Genomic DNA, 21,058 nt, shown 5'->3' with positions numbered 1-21,058 from the left:
GAACAACTCAGTTTCTAGAGTACTAAGAATGATTTTCTCATTAGTCTTTATAAACATTTTAATATATAATGAAATGCATATTTACATAAGGAAAATTCTGTCAGATGTCACTTGAACACATAGAGTAAATAAAATACTGAATGATTTTCAGAGCCTTTTAGAAAAAAGTTCTGGAATAGAGATCTGAGTTAGTGAGTATTATTTAACAAATGCTTTAGCAATATATACAATGAGAAAAGAGGAAAATCTATCCATTGGCTGGGAGTTTATTCAATATTTGGAGCCAGAAAATTCAGTGTTGGCACAAAGATGAAATTTCCTTAACTCTACTCAAAAATCCCCTTGTGATCAAATCCTAACTGAAGTTAATGGGAATCTTGCCAGTGATTTTGCCTGGGAGCAGAATATGATCCCTAATAAATACATAATAGATTTACTATGCTAAAGCAAATTGTCCTGGAACACCATTACTTAGTTTATAAGATTTGCTGTTGTTGTTGTTGTTATTTCATCCATTCTGCAATTTTAAAACACAGAACTTTATTAAACCTGTGTTTTATACCTAATTTGCTACAATAGTTTCCATTTTTGTGACAGATTTTTTAATTTTTTTTTTTAAGGGTCAGAAAGACAAGGATGGACTGAGCAATGCTTTCTTTTTTAGGAAGACCTGCTCTAGGGAGGAGTGTTAGTTTTAGTCTGAAAACAGTTCTATGCATATGCTAAATTGCTAGTCCAGAGGCAGAGCATTAACTCTTATATAAACTAACTGGGCTAATTCTCTTCAGGAATTTAAGCAAATAATGTAACTGAGATAAACAGAGAGTCACTTATATGTCCACATTTATCTACACTTCCTATTTATACTGCTAAATGCTTAAAACAACACTGACCCATAAATTTGCCTTTTCGGCCTCATTCTTTTGGCAGTGTTTCCTATATGCTACACTTTTAAGAGTGCAGTTTGGTCTCCTCTCAAATAAGTAAGAGCCATGGAAGGAAAAAACTGCAGCTACAAAGTAGTTCTAACCCATTAAATGCAGATGGCCCACAGGGGGTTTAATCATAAGAGAGAGAACACACATCATGCTGAAATATAGAGCTGTTTTCTATCACTTGTTACCATTTGAATGTCTGTCCCAGGAAAGTGAATTCAATATATCTTCCTGGCCATCAGTTGCCCTCTGAATACTCCTCTCCCTCTGATGTAGCTAGATTTCCCTTTAGAACATACAGAGATGAATGAGCTCTTACCACACGTAGAAGTGAAAGAAAACATTTCTTTCTGCACCAGAACAGATGAGATTCATCATTAGGAGAATGGATTTGACCTTGTCAAGTGGACCAAAGTAATTTATAAACAAACTCCTACAGGGGAGGCTACTTTTGGCCAAGTACTATATTAGCAGTGTTTTACTTATGCCCACTGCTACCTTACAATAACTTCACAAACAGGCTGACTTCCTGAAATATAGGGTGCTGAGAGATATCACAGATGTACCTAGAAACACTGGGATAGCATAGGGTTACTTCCCTCCCTAGGGGCTATATAGAAATATATCCACCCTTCTTGCTATCTTGTTCTTGGCAAAAGTTGCTGATCACCGCCCATAATTAAAAATTCATTTGATGTTTAGCATATGTATCAAAGACCATACTTATATTTCAATTTACCATTATTATATTGTTGTTTGTGTAAGCAACACCCATATGGAAGACAATGTCCAACATGAAATTGAATGGCATCTACCTATCAGACCACTAGCAGAATAATAAAAACAATTTAATGTGTGTCTATTTTATTTCCAGTGTTGAAAAAAGAATATGAAGTCAATGGCTTGCTACAAAGTTGTTTAGACCAGCTGATACTCCCATTTCTACTGATAACTTGTTTAAGAGGATTCTTAAATTGCAGGCAGGAATTTTAACTCTGCTCTTCCCAAGCCTGAGCCACACATGCTTTTTAAGTCGGAGCAGTATTTTGATGGGTATGAAAGCACAATAGCCCACACTTTTTTCCTGTCTGATAATTAAAGGCCAGAAATAAAAGGATATTCAGTGGCTCACAACCAACTCTGCTGTGTGGGAAGAGAAGACTATGTGCCAACCCAAGGGGGTGGCTGCATGGCAAAGTGGAGGAAAGATTCATTAGATATATAAGCTACAAATCATTAATAAGGCGGCCTTTACTGTGACGTCTAGGACATACCTTCCCATCTGTATCAACCTGGGTCAAGCCAGCAGAGTTGATAGTGTTATAGTCTCCTCCCTGTCTCCAAAAATGGAATGATAGAACATTTGTAGAAGGGAACTGACCAAAACGTTCACTGTTCTCTTAGATTCACTTTTCCTATGACGTCTGTGAAGTTAAGACTTACTTCAAAGTCTGCATTAATAAACCTGTGTGTAGTGATAACATCTTGTTGCACTTTTTGCTGGTACTGCAATGGTTGATGACTGTGAGGAGCTCTTTTTTCTAGCACATAGAAGCTATAATAGACTATATATAGAGTACTTTAAGCCAGTAAATTTCCAAAAGTTTTCAGAAGGCATGGAGCCTCCATCATTTATGAGTCTTATGTGAATAGCCAAGAGCTTGATACATATATAACTCAAGAGAAATCTAAGCTGTACAAGTTTTGCCTTCTTCATGATAGAAGTTCTTTAATGTTCAAGAAACAAGACACCAGTCTCAACTATGTTTCATTGCCCGGAGATAAGAATAGTGACCCTCTTGAGGTCAGAACAATGAAAAGAATTTCCCAAGTCCTCAGAAGGCACTATATTGCATATATTTGTAGCTGCTTAGCAGATTTATGTCTTATTCTTCACTAGGTCAAGTTCTCAAGGTCTTTTGCTATTAAACTGAGGAAAGAGGAAAGACCACTTGTCTACTTCTTACAGCTATTATTCGTTATTCATGCACCTCTCTATTCCAGTGTGTGCTAGGTGTTTCTGACTCAAATGTGGAGATGAGGGACTCAGTTCTGACTATATTTTCTGACCGTTTTATAATCATATCTCCACTCTGATTTCCAGAGGTATAAGGAAAAACTGAGTCAGAACTGTGTGCCCTGGACCTAGTATGCTCACAATGAAAATATAGGAGTTACAGAAAAAGGAAAAGATTGCAGCAAAGAAGTGACTAAGTACAAATGTATAATCTATTTATCTTGACTCACATTTTTTTATAAGCATGCATCTGTTTGTACTCTTTAAGAGGAAGATCAGAGTAAACAGAGAATTTTTATTACCTTGGGAAGAGGTTTTTTTAATATTTTTTATTTTTTTAGATTAAAACATGGTTTATTTTACACCTTAAATGAAACAAACCCAAATATGTCCCTCTTCACTTTTATACCACGCAGGAAGCATTCAAGACGGGTGATATTTAGTGGCAGGTATTCTGCTATGTCTCAAAATTTCTCTAAAAACACTAATTCATCCTGAAATCAACCCTCACAATTTTCCTCTGCCTGAAAATCTCTTAAGATATTTGTTGAGATTATATTTTGCTGTGACAAATTTGCTCCTAGGGATTAATGGTGTGATCACATTTCTATTGCCCTTCAGCTTTACTGATTCTGCCTGCTATCCTAGGCTATCCATAGGCTCTGATAAAAAGTGTTATTTTCCATTTATTCTGTGTTTCATATTATATTCAGCTGAGGGACCTTGGGAAGGAGTCAGAGGCAAGAATTCTTTTAACTGCAATAGCTTGCTGCAGAAGACATTTAACTTTCCCAACTCCATTCCTCCTTGGCATCTAATATGTATATATAAAGTGTTGCCTCTACTTTCCAGTTTGAGTTTAGAGCTCTTAGTTTTTATATAAAATAGTTATGTTACATTTCCATAGTATGTCAAAGAAAAATCAAATTTATTGTAACTCTTCAGGGCTTTACATACCTCTGCTTTTCTTTTGTTAATATGCAAGCTGGTTGCCACCTATTGACACCTCAGCAGAAATTGTCTATGATTTTATGCAGAATGATTGGCACCGAAAAATATGTAAAAAAATCTCATAGATAATCAAATTTATGACTTCCTCTCAGTTTTCTCACTTTTAGTTCTCATTCTGAACAAAACTTCCATATTGGCTTCCCAGTGGATCTCTCCCATCCATTCAGCTACCTGATTATCATGCACTGGTCCTCTTTATCATCATACAAACTCCATTTTGTTTCTCAGCTGCATCCTTCTCTTCATTAGTCTAGCATCTTTTTTCTGCTTTCAGCCTTAATACAGTGTCCATGTAATGGCCAACATATTTTTCCACATAAGCATGTGCATTATGTGCTCTTGGTGATGCTGCTTCATAAGTGATGCATACTCAGAAACTTCTTCTACTCAGCATTTACTACAGAAGTGCTGTCAGCCTATGACACCGTACTCTGGTTGCAGTTGTATTGGTAGTGGGAAAATCATGGTAGAGGTGAATTAACCACAAGTTACATATTTTTCCTTTTTAATTCTGGACGACTGAGAAGCAATGGCCATCTTCTTGGATCTGGTTAGTTATTTATCATCTGCCCTTCTGCAAAGTTAAGGAGGAATTAGGAAACAATACTTCATTCCTTCATCACTACAGAAGTATCTCATGAGGAGATCCAGTTGGTGGTTGTCCCCCAATATTGGCTCGCGACAATCCTTTACATGCAGCTCTCTCTTTGACTTACCAACTCAAGAAAAAGTTCATATACTGAATATGGACACAGATTAGTGGAAAGGGAAAAACTCTACGAAATATATGCTGCTAAATGCATTCTTTGGTTTCTTCCTTATTTGGGGGAATGTTAAGATCCCAAACATTACAGAATCACAGAATCCCAGAATCTTAGGGGTTGGAAGGGACCTCAAAAGATCATCTAGTCCAACCCCCCCACCACAGCAGGATCCCCTAGACTACATCACACAGGAACTTGTCCAGGCAGGTTTTGAATGCCTCCAGTGAAGGAGAATCCACAACCTCTCTGGGCAGCCTGTTCCAGTGTTATGTCATTCTCACAGTAAAGAAGTTTTTTTCTGATGTTTACGTGGAACTCCTATGTTCCAGTTTGCACCCATTGCCCCTTGTCCTATCACTGGACATCACTGAAAAAAGCCTGGCTCCATCCTCCTGACACTCACCCTTAATGTATTTGTAAACACTGATGAGGTCACCCCTCAGTCTCCTCTTCTCCAAGCTCAAGAGACCCAGCTCACTCAGCCTTTCCTCATAAGGGAGATGTTCCACTCCCTTCACCATCTTTGTGGCTCTGTGCTGGACTCGTTCAAGCAATTCCCTGTCCTTCTTGAACTGAGGGGCCCAGAACTGGACACAGTATTCCAGATGTGGCCTCTCCAAGGCAGAATAGAGGGGGAGGAGAACCTCCCTTGACCTACTAACCACACCCTTTCTAATGCACCCCAGGATGCCATTGGCCTTCTTGGCCACAAGGGCACATTGCTGGCTCATGGTCATCCTCCTGTCCAGCAGGACCCCCAGGTCCCTTTCTCCTACACTGCTCTCCAGCAGGTCAGCCCCCAACCTGTACTGGTACATGGGGTTGTTCTTCCCCACATGCAAGACTGTACACTTGCCCTTGTTGAATTTCATCAAGTTTCTCCCTGCTCAACTCTCCAACCTGTCCAGATCTTGCTGAATGGCAGCACAGCCTTCTGGTGTGTCAGCCACTCCTCCCAGTTTAGTGTCATCAGCAAACTTGCTGAGGGCACACTTTGTTCCCTCATCCAGGTCACTGATGAAAATACCGAACAGTACCGGTCCCAGTACTGACTCCTAAGGGACTCCACTAGTCACAGACCTCCAACTAGATTCTGTCCCACTGACCACAACTCTCTGACTTCTTTCTTTCAACCAGTTCATGATCCATCTCACTACCTGATCATCAAGACTATACTTCCTCAATTTATCTATGAGGATGCTGTGGGAGACAGTGTCAAATGATTTACTGAAATCAAGATAAACCACATCTATCACCCTGCCATCATCTATCCACCTAGTTACTTCTTCATAGAAGGCTATAAGGTTGGTCAAACATGTTGACTGCTCTTAATGACCCCCTCATCCTTGATATGCCTAGAGATAGTGCCAAGAACAAGTTGTTCCATCACCTTTCCAGGGATGGAGGTGAGGCTGATAGGTCTATAGTTACCCGGGTCCTCCTTCTTGCCCTTCTTGTACACTGGAGTGACATTTGCTATCCTCTGGTCTTTAGGCACCTCTCCTATTGCCCACAACTTACCAAAGATGATGGAGAGTGGCCTAGCAATGGCCTCCATCAGCTCCCTCAGCACCCGTGGGTGTATTTATGGATGTCCAGGTTGCTTAACTGATCCCTAACCCAATCCTCATCTACCAAAGTAAACTCCTTTGTCCTGGGATCTGGGGATCCTGAGGAGAGTCTGCAGCAGTAACGACAGAGGCAAAGAAGGCATTCAGTACCTCTGCCTTCTTTATATCCTCTGTCACCAGGGCACCCACCTCATTCAGCAGTGGGCCTATATTGCCTCTAGTGTTAGTTCTATCTGCTATGTATTTAAAGAAGCCCTTTCTATTGTCTTTGACTTCACTAGCAAGGTTTAGTTCCAAGGAGGCCTTATCTTTCCTAATTGCTTTCCTACATCCTCTGACAACAGTCCTGTATTCTTTTACGGGTGGCCAGCCCCTCCTTCCATGACCCGTAGATTCTCTTTTTCCACTTGAGTTTGCCCGCAAGTTCCTTGTTTAACCATGTGGGTCTCCTGGCTCCATTACTTGATTTCCTACCCATTGAGATGCTCTGATCCTGAGCTTGGGAGAAGTGGTCCTTGAATGCTGACCAACTGTCTTGAGCCCCTTTACCATCCAGTACCCTGTCCCATAGGATTTCTCTTAATAATTGGTTGAAGAGGCCAAAGTTGGCCCTGTGGAAGTCCAGGGTTGTGGTCCTGCTAGGACCCACACAGGATCCTGCACTCCACCATGTCGTGATCACTGCAGCCAAGGCTGCCATTGACTGTCACCGCTTCAACCAGACCCTCCTTGTTTGTGAGTACAAGATCCAGCAGCGCTCCTCTCCTAGTTGGTTTTTCACCATTTGTAGTCCTTTCAGCTTTTCCTGCCACTGAAGGAACTGAGGAAAAGACCACCTGTGCTTCTGGTCCTGCAAACATTTGGCCTTGTTCTCTGAAATCCCTTTTCATCGCCTTGGGACTTGCCTTAGCAACCCCATCAGTGCCCACCTGCATGATCACTACTGGGTAGTAATCACAGGGCTGCACCAGGCCTGGGAGTTTCTCAGTAACATCGCTAACCTGGACTCCAGGGAGGCAGCAGGTCTCCCTGAGGGTTGGATCTGGCCAGCATATAGGGCCTCAGTTCCCCTCGAAAGAGAATCTGCTACAACAATTACCTTCCTTTTGTTCTTAGCAGAGGCAGTCCTAATGCATGGGGCAGACTGCTTCGGCAACTCCCTGGACAGACCTTTGTCTGTAACCTCAGTTATCTGATTTTCCTGATCCAGGGCCATATACCTGTTCTGTAGGGGCACACGTGAAGGTGAGGGAAGCTGGGAGTGGGTTTGCCTGTTGCCTTGAGCAGGGACCTGCTTACATTATATTTCTCCTGCCTTTTCCTACAGATACATAAAGCTGAATTGTCCTCCCACCTTTCTAAATGTCTAATACAAATAAGGATTTTCAAGGTAGAATTAGAAATCATCCTCTCTATAAGTGACCCACACTTGTTCCTTCTTCCATAACAATTCGCTCAATTAATTTTGTTTCCCTCAATGATTGGAGGTGTGAAGTGACTTTCTAATTCCTGGCACAAAACTGAAACTAGTATCTACAGCAGAAGAACCTTTCTTTAAAATTGAAGGCATCATTAGGAGAAATGTCAGAGCTATTATTCAGCTCAAAGACATCAAATGGAACCCTGCTACATGAAATATTTCAAGATAGGACTCCAGTTTTTCCTGACTTTAATATTTATTAGAAGAATCTGGCAAATATTGCTGGAACAGGATGGGAACTTTTTCAGATGAGGGTCTACTTACTAAATTATAGAAGTGATTCTTAGTCTTATTTGTTCTCTCTTTTCCCTTCCATGGTGATACCTTAAGCTTCTGGTTTCCACATAAGTTAATAGGCAGACACCTCTTCCTAAAATATCTGATGATTTGTGGCAAGGAGAGTGTTGAGGTAAAAATTGTTATAGTCTTTTAAGTAGAAGATTGAACTGAGCCTGATCTAATAAAAAACAGAGCATAACAATAATATCATCTGTTTGAAGTTCTGACATCCTCTGAAAATTCCACCCCACCTTTTGCAATAAGTTAGCAAATCCTGAAAATTTTAGCTGTGAGGTATGTTTTGTGTTCCTGAAAACCAGGGAGAAGGTGGCCTTTAAGGACATGCCCACAGAGTTTTCCACACCTGGAATATTTTACAGCTGAAGACACAGGCACCTCTTATGTTAGGTTTCACCTAAGAGGGATGTCAAGGCGGTAAACTCTAGATTTAGGCGTATAAAATGGCAGCTGGATACCTAAATCTTCCACAGTTCCTATACGCATCTATCATAAATCCTTGACTCTACACACAAATTCTTCTCTCTTTTGTCTTTTTTAAGTGATACCTCTCTTAAGGTTCATGATTTGCAAAGCAGAAATAACCCTGCATGTTTCAGCAAGTCTATGTTTTCCATATGTGCATTACATAGGTTTTAATATTTATTACCATATTTATAAAACAGTGTTACCATGATTAAGGATAGCCAGACTGCATTCTTATATTTCAATACTCAAAGACTTCATAACACAATATGTTGTTGATATGTTCAAACTATACAGGCAAATATTTTAACTGTCATAAAGTGTTTATGTTTTAATTTCTCCATATATATTTTAAACAGTATGTCAAATTCTCTGCAGAAAGTTTTGTGAAAGATATTAAAATGTAGAAATTGAAACTATAAGGCTTTTTCAAGATGGGTGATATTTACAGTAAAGTGTTGATCAGTCAAAACCACATGAATCTGCAACTTTCACCAGCCTTAAAGTGGGATTTGTATCCAATTTCAGAAACTAATCTTAATTTCTACGTTGTCTTCTATAAAAATAGGGTTTTTATTTTTCAGATTTTGAAGAGGCTACAGATAAATAGTATCAGCAATCACAAGTGTTGGGTGGGAGCAGTGATTGATCGGTAGCTGGCACTTGTTTAGATGAGAACACTTGGTGCACATGATTAACGCAGACAAAATTTTAGTGTCATAGTAATGATTCTCAAACTCTAGTACCAGCCATTGTTTTTTTTCCCACTTCCCTTGTTGAAAACTGTGTACTGTGTAGACATCAAGGTGTTGGCAGTGCAGGGGAGGCCTGTGTGGGAGGAGGCCAGGGACTGCCCCATGCCAAACCTGTTGCAGGACATGGCTAAGCCCATCAGAGAAGCTGGTGACACCTCTGAGAAAACATTTAAGAAAAAGAAAAATCACTGGGCAGAAGGCAAGAAAAAGAGTGATAAACAGTGGAGGGAACACCAAAATCAGAGGAAAAGGAGAAGGGTGGATGGCAGAGGTGCTTGAGACACCAGAGCATGTATCCACTGCAGTCAGTGCAGGACCCACGATGGAGCAGTTATTTCCTGAAGGAATTAAAGCCCACAGTGAGAGTCCATGCTGGAGCAGGGTAAAAATGTGATAGGGAAGGAGTTGCAGAGAGGAACTGTTACGTATTGACCATCACTTTCCCATCCCCCTGTGCCACTTTTGAGGCAGATAGAGGATTTGGAAGTGAAGGAGCAAAGCTAAACCTAGGAACGGAGGGAAGAAGGTTGTTTCAATGTTTGTTTTTGTTTCTCACTACCCTAATCTATTTTAACCAGTAAAAAATTAAATTAATTTTCCCCAGATTGAGGCAGTTTTGCCCACCACAGTAATTGGTAAGTGATCTCCCTGCAAGCTTCTAATCTTATTTTTTCTCTCCTCCTGGGGTGGGGAGTGATTGAGCAACTGGGTGGGAGTTGGCTGTTGGCCGAGGTTAACCCACCACTACAACCAAATTGCTTCTGGGTCCCAAGAAATTGGGTCTGGCTAAGACACGGTGTCCAGTTATCGATCTGGTTTCAAATTATTAAAAATTTGCCTCTGTCCATGTGGAGTAGTTGACATCCTAGAGGGAAGGGATGCCATCCAGAGGGAACTTGACAGGCTGGAGAGGTGGGCCAATGCCAACCTCATGAAATTCAAAAAGGCCAAGTGCAAGGTTCTGCACCTGGGTCAGCGCAACCCCAGGCACAAATACAGGCTGGGGGAAGAATGGCTGGAGAGCAGTCCTGAGGAGAAGGACTTGGGGGTGACAGTAGATGAGAAGCTCGACGTGAGCCGCCAATGTGTGCTGGAGCCCAGAGAACCAACTGCATCCTGGGCTGCATCAAAAGAAGTGTGGTCAGCAGGGCCACAGAGGGGATTCTGCCCCTCTAGTCTGCTCTGGTGGGACCCCACCTGGAGTACTGTGTACAGTTCTGGGGCCCTCAGCACAGGAAAGACATAGACCTGTTGGAAAGGGTCCAGAGGAGGGCCACAAAGATGATCAAAGGGCTGGAGCATCTCTGCTACGAAGACAGGCTGAGGGTGTTGGGGCTATTCAGCCTAGAGAAGAGAAGGCTCCGAGGACACCTTATAGTACCTGAAGGGGCCTACAGAAAAGCTGCGGAGGGACTTTTCACCAGAAATGGTAGTGATAGGACAAGAGGTAATGGTTTTAAACTGAAAGAGAGGAGACTGAGGTTAGACATCAGGAAGAAATTCTTCACCATGAAGGTAGTAAGGCACTGGAATAGGTTGCTGAGGGAGGTTGTGGAAGCCTCCTGCCTGGAGGTGTTTAAGGACAGGTTGGATGATGCTTGGTGCAGCCTGGTCTAGTGTGAGGTGTCCATGCTCATAGCAGGGAGGTTGGAACCTGAGGATCTTTAAGGTCCATTCCAACCTTAACCATTCTATGATTCTATGTTTCTATGATTCTATGATCTTGGAAAGATCACCTCACAGCTTTACTATTTTACCTTTGTTTGCAATATATTGGAAATGATTGTCAGCACATATGAGTATTTACATTTCAAAGCATTCATATAGTGAGAAATTAAAGTAGTCCAAAAATTTACTGGCATGAGAAAGGTAAGAATACTGCAGAACCAGATCTTTGATTGAGCAGATTGCATTACTTTAAACATCCCATCAGCCATAAACAGAAGTAAAGTATTACCCCAGGAGCAGCTGAATAAAAAAAAGAGAGCCAAGCAGATATTATAAGGAGCAAAACACACACTGTAAAAATGTAGCAATCATGCAAAAGCAAGTACGAAGAACTACACTGGATACAATTTTCTACCTTATTTCTACCTGCTAAACATTTTCTGTACACCCTAACTGCTTGTGTGTGAGAACACATGTAAAGATTGTGTTTCTCATGAGTTACCAAGGGCAAAGGCTAAAAAGTGAGTCAGGTGATGCTTTCCAGCTCCTGTGATGTCTAGTCCATGGAGATGTATAGAACTACTGCTGCTAACCCCTTCTGCAGGACATAAGTGTGACAAGATAAGGAAGTAGCAATGTTCTACTTTCTGCTCAGGAAACTTCCATATTAATGGAAAGTAATTGTCTCCTCAGATACTAAAGGAAACCCCTAACCTGTATTTTTCACCTCATGGGCTGTAGAGGAAGACTAGAAAAGCTGGCCTTGCCTATCTGAAGTTAGTTTTTGTGAACACTTTGTGAAAGTAATTGTTTTATTAAAACCTTCCCACTTGCTTATTAGGTATAAGGTACACGTATCTTTCTGGCTTTAAGGCACATGAACAAAAGGTGACTGCAAGAATGCCTACTGGTATAAATGAAAGCTTTCCTAGGTTTGCAGCGGCTTACTGCAGCCCATCTCAAAATGATCTGGGCAGCAGGGAAGAATATAAGGTGAATTCTGTGCTGTCCGTGTTCGAGTTGCTCCACTGTTGCCCAGGTTGGGACTCATTACTAGGAGTCTGTCTGGAGTCAGAGCAAGTCTGGTTCTGCTCACCCCCCATGAATCTACTCCCTCTGGATCTTTCTTTTGTAGTGTTGCCTCCTCTGTTTTGTGGAGCCACATGTAAAGATTGAGATGTGAAGGAGGGAAGGAAATAAGGAGACTATACTTTAAAAACCCCACTAAAACAAAACAAAACAAAACAACCAGACATGCACAGGTCTGTACATATGTAACATATGTCACGAAAGTTATGGGAGTTAGGTGGTTAAAGTTGCTAAAAGTCTATATTCTCCTGTGACAAGAAATTTCTCTTTCCCCTATCCCTTAAAAGGAAGGGAAACCCCTCTGGAGAGGTCATCTGTGATGTTCATTATCTCTGAAATGCAACTATTTTATAAATCAGGTTCAAACAATGTGGAGTACACAAATGTATGCAAACCTCTGAGGGCAAGTATGTGGAAAGGTTCCTCCCTCTTCCTACTTCCTTCACCCTCCCCACAAGCAAGGCTTGCAGATGTTTTCTTCTGCTCTTTATTCTTTTGTTCCTGTTTGGCTGTGACCCTTACTCCCAACTGATTCTTTTTTGTCAAACTTTGTTTTTTCCTGAGCCTTTGATCCTGTGCTTTGACTCTTGCAATAATGAACATGACACTGTTACTTTGCTAAATTCGCTTTATAATTCTTTACCTCTCAGAGTAATCATGAACTTCTTTTGTACACACTTCTTTTGCCAGTGTCTTGCAGGAAAAGAGGGGCTCTCACAGAAACTACCACCTTGCTTAGGAACAGGTGAACTATGACCTTATATATGTAAATTAAATACTTAGGATTATGCATTATAACAATACATTTGATTATCCAGACTCTGTTTATATTTCTTCTGTTTCCCAGTTAGAGGAAGCCAGTCAAAGGTTAAAAAAGACACTAAGAGAAGCAAATTTAGAAGACACAGAGCAGCCTACAGGCTAGGACTGCATCATTGGGTCAGGAGCAACAGTACTTTGTTCTCAGAAAGGAATGTTGCCTTATGCCATAACTGTATATACTCACATCTTCTGAGGCTTCTTTTTTTTTTTTTTTTTTTTTTTCTTTTTTTTTTTTTTTTTTTTCTGATTTCTGTGCCCAGACATCTCAGTTTAATTGAGGAAAGTGAGAGAATGAGGCTCTGTCTATTTCAAGGAAAATTGTGCCTACACATAAAACATTCTAGTTGTTATAGTTGAGCATCAGTCACATAGCACATGACATACTGTAAAGATATCATAAACCAGGAATCTAGACCAATCAATCTAGATCTTACTAGCAAACCAGGAAGGTTTCCTTGCATGAAACTGTGATTCAGATACATATTATGAGTAGCATACATGTGTGATAGCAATTATCGAAAGTACATCTTGAGAGAAACTGCAAGCATGACTTTTCATACACCCCCTTTCAACTACTCCAGTGATTTACTAGAATCTTGAAGTTGGTGGCTCAGCTTTGATGTAAGGTGACTCTCCAGTCAACACAAAACTGATCCAGGAGGGCCTCTCTCCTTTGCAACAACAGTGGAGGAAGTTATTTAAGGTTACTACTGTCGGCTGCACACAGTTCTTCAGACTATTTTAATTTATGTCATAGGCAGGCAGGCCCCAAGCTGTGCTTAGATGATCAGAAGCAGCAGAAATAACTTGGAAACAATATTTTTTATCAAGTCTATGTGCTAAGTACAACTCAGCTGGAAGAGAGGAAATCAAACGCAACTTTTGTAAATTGATTGGGTGAAATGAGCAATCCATGTGAAGACAGATAAGGGAAACGAGTGATTTGGACAGTAAATCATTGACCATGGATTTTTTTTCTTCCTTTTTTCCTTCTTAAATACATACTTTATTTAAAAGTAAAAATCCAGTTAATAACTATCATATAGGGTAAGAAAAAATAAAGGCAAATCTGGATAGGAGAAAAAAGCTCAATAAAGACAGGTAAGTAGAAAAGACAGAAAGAAACAAGAGCCTTCTGCTTCTTTCTGTGTTTGTGAAATACCTTCTCATTAAACAAACCCCAAACTGTGAAAACAACACCAAAAGGAAAAAATAATAAAAGCCCCACAGGATCAAACCCATATGAAGAAAAATGCCTCTGACAGAGAGTAAATCAAAATTGCCCAGTCTGGTTCACTATGAGATTAGTTACCCACAAAGTTGCCTGGAATCAAATGAAATGCTGGTGTGATCTGTACTTTCAGAGTTCACACTGGTTGTACCTAGCTGAACCCTAGGTCATTCTGCTACTCTGTTATCTGACACATTACCATGGCAAGTGACATGCTCAGCTAGCAGTGCAGGGGAATGCATCAAGTGCTTCATCCTCTAGTGATTATCTTCATGTAAATTCATAATTGTGTTTCCCAGATATATGCAACAGAGTACAGAGTAGTGCTTGTTGCAGTGCTGCTGGCAGAAAACATTGATTTATTGACAATATAAATAAAAACCCTGCCGGAAAATTGGCTGAAATCTGGCAGTCCTTGGTAGGCTTAAAGGAAGGGTTTTGCTGTGTAATAAATTCAGGAGGCACATATACTTAAATCATGATGTTGAGCATGCGATAGGACAAACACACACATTTCTGCTACATTTTAAAAGTTAGAGTAGCCAACGTTTGGAGTTAGCTCAGAAATTCCCCAAAGTTTAGAAATATTCTGAAACTTTACGTGGAAACTAATGTAAAGCAAGTAGGGACAAAAGCAATGTAAGATTCATGTTTGTAAGTAAACGTCACAAAAATGTAACCATGTTCTGGTTTGGAATATCAAATTTATGTGGAGAAAAAGACTGTTTTTCAGTTCTATACTCTTAGAACTGATCAGACGATTTAGTTAGTTTATTTTGCTCTCCTTACTAATGTAAAATTAGAAAGGGAAAGGAGGAAGCACAGGCAAAATTCTGCCTTTTCCCTGGTGTGAGGCAGACAGGGTTAGATGCAGTGTTCAGTCTGAGCTCTTACCAGGTTCATCTTCATATCCAATAACTTAAGTGGGCAGAATTTCATTCTATCTTCTTGGATTGGTAGTAAGAATTCAATACCATGTATATACGCACATTTAAAACTTCACAAGTGTGAAAGGGTGCCTGTGTGAATTACTGCTTCAGATATAAACTAAAACTATAGTTCCTGATCAGTATAAAGCAGGAGCTGATAAAAGTAAAGCAACCACAAATATCACCCTTGGTTGGCCCCATCAAGCAGAAGATAGAAGCAGCTCTAACTTGAGTTGGTCAAAATTTGTTTAAGGCAGCAAGCCATGTCTGAAACTGATCATATGTTTTTATTATGAAATATCTGAAGCTAGCATTTAACCAGAGAGATGGTCTTGTATATGAAATAATCACATAATAGAGAATCACAGAATGACACAGGCTGGATAGGAACTCTGATAATCATCTAGTCCAATACCCCTGCTAGAGCTGGGTCCTCTAGAGCAGATTACATAGGAACATATCCAGGCAGGTTTTGAATGTCTCCAGGAGTAGAGACTCCATAACCTCCCTGGGCAATTTGTTCCAGTGCTCTGTCACCCTTAGAATAAAGAAGGTTTTTCTCATATGCAGATTAAATCTTCTGTGTACCAGTTTGTGACCATTACGCTTTGTTCTGTCACTGGACACCACTGAGAAGAGTCTAGCCCCATCCTCCTGACAGCTGCCCTTTATCTATTTATATGCATTGATGAAATCCCCTCTCAGCCTCCTTTTCTCTAAGTTACCCAGACCCAGCTGTCTCAGCCTTTCCTCATAGGGCAGATATTCCAGCCCCTTAATCATAGTAGTGGCCCTGTTCTGGACTCTCTCCAGTAGTTCCTAGTCCTTCTTGAAGTGGGGAGCCCAGAGCTGCACACAGTACTCCAGGTGAGGCCTCACCAGGGCAGAATAGAGGGGGAGGATGACCTCCCTGACCTGCTGGTCACACTCTTCTTAGTGCACCCCAGGATGGCATCAGCCCTCTTTGCTGTGAGGGCACACTGTTGGCTCACGGTAAGCCTGTTGTCCACCATGACTCCCAAGTCTTTTTCCCCAGATCTGCTTTCCAGCAAGTCAACTCTTAAAAGAAAAACAGATTATATATAGCCAGCAACTGTTTCACTTGGAACAATTAAAAATGATAAGTTGGAGTGAAGGAAAATTTCTTGTACCAAGGATGACACCTGAAACAGTGACCTACAAAGCCTGTGGCGAGTATAAAGTGCTGTCATTCTGGCATGAATCTCCAGTTTCACTACAGCATATGCAAACTATAGTATTTCTACTCTGATATATTCTGGAACATGGGAGAAACCACCACATTCACTCCAGGACTGTGTGCTGTTGGTGACACACTGAAGCTCCAGGTCCAGCTAAGCCATTTCATGAAAGGCAAAAGGTTATGTCACTCAGGCTACATTTTGAATTCTTGCTGTATCTCAGCAGAGAGTGATGGATGAGCTGTGTGCAAGAAATGGCATAAACACCTCTTAAAAAGCCACAGCTGCACTTACATCAGAGTCCTAAGGCAAACCAAAGGGAGAGAAATCATGAAGTACTGAAGAAAAAAGAGGAATGGGTCCATTTATATTTCCAGAGGAAACAATTTGAAGGCACAAAGAGAATACTAAGGTAAAGCAGAAGTTAGTTGGAATCCTCTCTTTATTTTTGCAATATTTCTGAAGGCTCTCAATGTCTCTTTCTTGTTGTGACCTTGTGTTTTGACTCCTGTTGTGAATGTATTTCTTATTTGGATTTTAATGGAATGGTGAAGTTGGGATTGGGATTCTTTTCTTCTTGCCTTCATATGGAAGAGGAGAGGTCTTGTTCTAAAGTTTTTGCACTCAAAGAGCTCAATCTTGCAACAGGTAATGCACAGGCAAAGAGATGCAGGTGTTGATGATAGTATCACAATCTCGAACATCATGGATATGTAACTGTCACCCATAAAATTTCATTGCTTCAAGCACATTTGTAATTGCAGTCATCATGAATTCACACATTCTATTTCACTAGCTGGAATGAAAAACTTTTTTAACTGAAGATAAATAGCAACTGGAATAATTTGATATAATAGATTTTGAATGCACTCCCAAAAGTTGCTCTAAGTCAGATAGAGATTACAGATTTAGGACAAGTTAATAGATGAGTTTCTATTGCTAGTATTTTTGCAGTCATGCAAATCAGCACAGGTGATTTCTTACACATTTTTTTTTTTTTTAGTGAAAGAAGAAATGAAGGGAGAAGTAGCATTTTCAAATTTTAATTAATTAATAATTTGTATGTGCTTCTAAATATTTGGAATCACAACTTTCAAAGCTATCAGAGAAAATAAAAATATAATTTGATACTTTAAAATTTTCTCTAATGATCCTCCTCATTGAATTGATGTGAGGGATGAAAGCATGTTTTTTAATATATATTTCTAATTGCCCAAGATACTTGACCAGTCAAACAAAAAAAAAAGAACCCAGAAATCCCCACACAATTTGCCTTGCTGTGTTCTTAGCTTTTTGATCCTTGGTGAAGACTAGAACATAGCAAGATGCTGTAGAAAAAGTCATGCCCTTCTGCTTCTGGGTTGCACTGGTTTGTGATAGCAAGACTGGCTTGTGTTGGCTTCTGCTGGGTTGCAACTATCTTTAGACTAATGAAATCCATAATAGTCATCAGTTATTTTTTCTCTTAAACAATCCAATAGCTATATTCCCTTCCCACTGGTTGTCATCATAATCCCATGCATAGCTCCAAAAACCTAGGGAATATGTGTATCTCGGAGGAGAATCCTTGAAGGATGGATGCAGTATCATTTTAATTTTCTTTTCAGTATGTTCATAATTATTAACTGTGACTGTTTCTTGTGCATAGTTGGTTCATCTGTGCCTCACAAATGGAGAGGACAATAAAGACAGCTTGTAATTAAGATCACACTTCTCCGCCTTTTACTATTCCAACTCGGGTTATTTTTCTATATGTTAGTATTTATACAGGTGCACCTAAAAATGGGTGGTCTTAATACTGATCAATGCCTTATACATGCCATATTGTGATGCTTCTTTTTAGTTAAAAATTCACCTGATATTGCCTTAATTTACAGAATAAGTATAGCTATTCAGTGAGGTTCTTCTGTGGAACATTTTGTTTACTTAGTTTAAATTCATTGCCTTTTAACCTCTTTGTTTCTGTACCAAGAATTTAGGTACATCCACCCACACCCAAACATACACATACTACAAAAAGACAGAAGCTTTCATTTTATGTGCAGAAACATCCATCTTGCTAGTCATGGAAGGGAATGGAAATCTCCCAGGAGCTCATTCCAAATGCAATGTCAAGTTTACAATAAACAGAATAATTGCACTGTTTACAGGATTTATTTTATTACTATTCTTGTGATTGCTGCAATTGTAAATAAATGTGCTCCTTGCCACTAATTTATTTTGTTTTCCAGCAAGAAGGACAGATTTGCTTCCTTTCCCTGCAATTATAATAATGGGCAATATATGTTTGTATTTAGGTTTCTTTAGCCAATGTAAGCCAGACAGCCAGGCAGCTGTTGATCTTAAAGGATTATCACAAAATAAGTTCACTTAGCTTTAGATTGTAATTTATCATTCAAGACAAAATCCTGATTGTGTTTTTAAAACAGTTGCATTTTTAAAATGGCAAGTCCGAAGTATATACAACATATGAAAAATGATGTTCTCTTCCATGAGAAACACCATTAGTCCATGATGGTCATGTCTGAATGCTTCGTTAGGCTACCAAGATAAACTGCTCATATCAGCCATACAGCAATTGAACACAAGAGACCAAAACTTGCTGACAAGAGAGCAAATTTTCTCCTGGAACTTCTGGTTTTCTGAACTCAGCCAGATTTGATTTGCATAACCTCTTTCCCTAGAAATTTGAGGTAAAATTAAGGCTGTATGATGTTTGTAGAACCTTCCCAGGATCCTTGGTGGGTTTTGGGTATCAGTAATATAATTTTATTTTTCTAAGAGTCAGATTTAAATCTGAATTAACCAATATCTGAATGCACCATTACTGCAATAGACATACTGTCTACTTAATGAAGTGACACACTGCATTGATTTTGTGGTCAATTCTTTAGTTAGTAGTTTCTCAGGTGGGATTTATTTCTGCTTCATCCTACAGCGTTAGCAGATCCTATGGTATTATGGGAAAATAATCTCAGTGCAGGACAGTCCCTTAGTGCAGAAAGAAAAAGGGAGAGAAAGACAGCTGCATCCCGCTCACCTCTGTCCTTCTGGTTAACAGAGTGACAGCAAAGAAATGTTCCCATCTTGTGTCAGGCGTGGCTACAGTTTTGACTCCTGATATCTTTAGTAATTAATGTAAACTTAAGCAGTCTAAGGATTTTCAAGTACAAATAGGAGCAAAAGCCTCAGATTAGTTCACTGGAAACACACAAAAGTGTCATGTCATGGCAGTGGTTTGTCTAAGCCAAGAAATGAAAAAAAAATTGCTATGGAGGGTTCTAATATACCTTCAAGATGCAGACAGAAGCATCCTATTTCTATTTGTATAAAGACTAGAGATCCTAATAGTGTCTCGTCTCAGAGAAAATTCTTTGCATAAAACTTGGAAATATTTTCAAGTAATTAGTTTCCTATTAAAAATAAAGAATAGGGCTGGCAGAATACAGAAACTACACTTGATTTCAGCAAATATTTTAGTGAAAAAAACCCAAATAATTATCAAATTTAATAAGACTTCAAATTTCAGTATTTTGATTGCAAGTATAGTTTAATAAAGAAAACATCCATTTAATTAAACACACCAAAAGTTCAAAACTTCAAAAGTTTTGTTTTTTAATAACTATTTCTTAGGTTGAACTGTGAATATTTTTGCTATCAGTAAATGAGAAACAATATTCTTGCTGGAATCTATTTTGACATTATTTTAAATGTTTTTCAAAGCTACATTTTTTGTCATAAAGTACAAATGGGTGAACAATTAGGAGAAACAATTCAAAAAGTTTAGCTAGATTTTAAGTTTGTAATTGAAATTATTAATTCTAGAATATAAAAAACATTTTGTTTTAATAATCGATCTCTCTTCTGTAGAGAAAACATGAGACGTGCCCTTATTCTGCCACTTTTATATATCCATTAATCCATGTGTCTCAAGCATTTATAATTATCTATCATCACTTTCCTGTGAAAAAAAACTTTACAAATAAACCATTTGGCTTTTAGCTATTTGATAATGGGTAAATCCTGTGGTATTATACTAGTATACAACACAGGACATCATTAGTAGAAGAAAGGAGTCAGCAATAAAATCAACTGGAGATTAAGCTCATTCACAAAACTTCAGTCCCCGTAGAGCGTAGTGTTAAACATGCCTGACTGCTTCCTTCAATAGTACAGCCATTGATGGGGTCCCAAAACCCTAGTTAAGTTTTTATAAGGCTTTTCACTAGAGAACATAATTGTTATTTCCACATACCTACATTCAATTTTCAGGGATTACTTTAAGTGTGAATTCTCAGGTATTTCTTCCAGCTGTCTCCTGTCAACCCATAATCCCATATACTGATCTCTGTCCCTGCAGGGTAGGCACTTGATCCTGGGGTCAAAGGTCCTTTAGCTCTTGACTAATGCACCTCATTAGAAGAGGAAAGCAGAATGTCTCCAGCAATTCAAATGTCATGAGAAGTAACAGAACTATATATTTTTAATCATGTTAAACAGGTTTGCTTTATTTTAGACACAACAACAACAAAAAAATGCTGAAAGCTTCCCATTTATAACCACTGAAACCAAGTGTCTAGTTTGTTATGCATTGAAGCGTGATGCAGGAGTGTGCAGCTAAATTGGGAGGAAAAATAATAATTAATAGTTAAATCATGTGCAGTATCTTTTTCTATTACCGTAGGAGGTTGGTCATACATTAATAACTGTAATTACTCTGTTATTTGGACTGAAATGCACATATTAATGCAAAAGCTCTTTTTCTTAGTCCTTTATATTAATGTCAAGTAATAGTTTTATCCTGTGCTGGAAAAATAATCACCTC

This window comes from Apus apus, chromosome 1 (assembly GCF_020740795.1).
Source record: "Apus apus isolate bApuApu2 chromosome 1, bApuApu2.pri.cur, whole genome shotgun sequence".
Classification (NCBI taxonomy): domain Eukaryota; kingdom Metazoa; phylum Chordata; class Aves; order Apodiformes; family Apodidae; genus Apus; species Apus apus.
The sequence above is the reverse complement of the archived record's forward strand: the minus strand, read 5'-3'. Positions refer to the sequence as shown.